Here is a 2,495-nt window from a genome sequence, read left to right as displayed (position 1 = left end):
AGACTCCGTGGCGCAACGGTAGCGCGTCTGACTCCAGATCAGAAGGTTGCGTGTTCAAATCACGTCGGGGTCAAGTCAAAAGTTTTGATTTTTTTTTTGGCAAAAATAATTAAAAAACGAGTTTTTCGGGTCAGGCTCGCCTACCCCATCATTCTGAACCATTTGGTTCCGTTTAATTGTGCGCGACTGAAGAAATACAAGAAATAGTGCTGGGCCCACTGGGCTAACCTAAAAATTCATGGTCTCGCCACGTGGAGCGGGTCAATTACAACGACCAAATAAAAGGAAAGGTGAAACCACCCCAGGGGACGAAAGGAGCAGGGCAATAAAAATTGGAAAGGTAAATCTGACGGACCTGATTGACAGGGAATACAAAAAACTTTTGAAAGACGAAGGCAGACAGGCGAAGCACAATTTAGCACTCCGGAGTCTATACAAAGAATCCTGAGGAATTTAGCAAATAAACCATCAAGCGGAATGGACTGCATACCATCGATAATATTGAAACATCTGCCTAGGAGAATAACAAATGAAATAACCCCGAATATATTATATTCGCTAAACGCATAATAAAATTAATGCTTGATTATAATTTTACAAAACAATGTACATTAATACTCATTTGCGTTAGCTATATTCTAAATATTATATGCACCTATGTAGTAAGTTTCATCTTTTGTGTTGTAAATTTCTTAACTTTTTTAACACTGTATGAATGAAAGGTATGTATGGAGGGCTGAAAGTATTCAGACATGTATGGGCGTAATTATCGAATAATGTAAAGCTTTTTATTGTTTATTTTTGGCTGTCGAATATTAATACTTGTATATATTTAGACTGAATAAATAAAAATTAAAAAAAGCACTCCAGATCAGAAGGTTGCGTGTTCAAATCACGTTGGGGTCGAGAGAAGAGAAAAATATTTTTTTTATTTTTCTTAATAGAAAATACCGAAAGATTAGTATTAATTATATTAGAATACATTACATACATACCTATAACTTGTTCAATACTAATTGCAAGTCAATAAGAGAGAGGCACGAAACGATTATTTACGACTGTACTTATTATCATTAACAGCAACGGATAGCATTCTCCCAAACGCATTAAAATATATATCATACCTAGATGAGTAAGTCTATTTCCTCTGGTAAAAACTTGTTCGTCTTTGAACATCATCAAATATCATCAAATCATACACATTCCATTCTCCATTGTTGTACTGCTGCACGTGATTTACGTTTAACTACATGAGGCTCTTATTCCGACTGTATTCGTCGTACACACGTCGTTGCCGATTATTCCTGCCGATGCGGTTGTCCAAAGCCTAACAAGTAAGAAAGTGGGGCGCATCGATGCGCAGAGCGGCCACTCCGCAACGCTCCCCTTTTAAAAGGAGATCATCAAAAGTAAAGAGGCATCATCAGGAGCTGCTCGGCGCTGCTGAACCTGAAGCTGAACTGGGCAGCAGCATCGAACGACTTCTTCTACTCTCCGGATCCAGAGGGTCCCAAAGAACTGGCCTGCCCCACGTTCGCTAACGATCGCGATAAGAAGAAAGACGACACGACGCGGTGACGTTGAAGTTGACGTCGTCTCGCATGACGGCGATGTACAGTACATTCTGTATTACCCACTCATTAGCTTCGCAATTCAATAGAAAATATAATATTTTGAGCGCAAGAGCAATTTATTGAAAATCTCTGACGCAAGTAAATGTCTTCGTTTCAGATTTGAATTTGACTGTATGTTCGGGATGTTCGCCTGATCCTTGTAGAAGTTCACGGTGTAGAAACTGTGTAACGGATGCGTGGAATACGTATACATATATACGTTATGTCTCTCATGAAGTAAGTAAACACTCTTTATACGGAAAAACTTGCAGATATCTAGTTGCGTGGATACACAATACTTATCCGTTGTGTATTGTCACGTGATTTTTGGTCTCACGGTCACAAGGCGACTTCAGCAACGGATTCAGACAACGTTCTCGCTTTCTGTGCTTCCCTTCGAGTCGCCACAGTGCCAAGAAGCTACGCTGCTCTCGGATCGATTTGTGGAGATTTAGAGTCTCGATGTACCGAGTGTCCCGGCAGAGAGGAGGGTGTACCCGACGAAGACGTCTCCACGGACCGGCGGAAGCTCGGGTGAGATACCGGCGCTCTGCTGGAGGGAGAGAGAGAGAGAGAGAGAGAGAGAGAGAGAGAGAGAGAGAGAGAGAGAGAGAGAGAGACAAAGGGCTGTAGAGGGGATGGAGATCAGATTTTTTGATACGGTTAAGGCCAGGGGAGGAGCCACCTGAACCGATTTATGCTTGCAACAGCCCAGCTGTTGCCCGATGTCCCGCGGAAGCAACCGTGGAGAATCTTTCGATCTTTTACTTACCGATTCGCTAAGAAACGCTCTCGGTTTAGTTTTAAGTATACTATGGTCTATTGAAAACGGTGAGCAATTTAATTTTACGTTGAATATATTTGGTCAAGATGAGACAAAGC

At 41.5% G+C, this 2,495-nt stretch overlaps 1 non-coding gene across 1 annotated transcript; it reads left to right on the top strand.

The window, feature by feature from the left end:
* Position 1: 1 nt before the first annotated feature.
* Positions 2–73, top strand: Trnaw-cca. Its single transcript has one exon. It is a non-coding gene; the product is annotated as a tRNA-Trp (tRNA).
* Positions 74–2,495: the final 2,422 nt, after the last annotated feature.

The sequence above is a fragment of the Cephus cinctus genome, unplaced genomic scaffold (genome assembly GCF_000341935.2).
Source record: "Cephus cinctus unplaced genomic scaffold, Ccin1 Ccin1_scaffold3406, whole genome shotgun sequence".
NCBI lineage: Eukaryota > Metazoa > Arthropoda > Insecta > Hymenoptera > Cephidae > Cephus > Cephus cinctus.
This window is presented reverse-complemented; position numbering and strand designations above follow the sequence as displayed.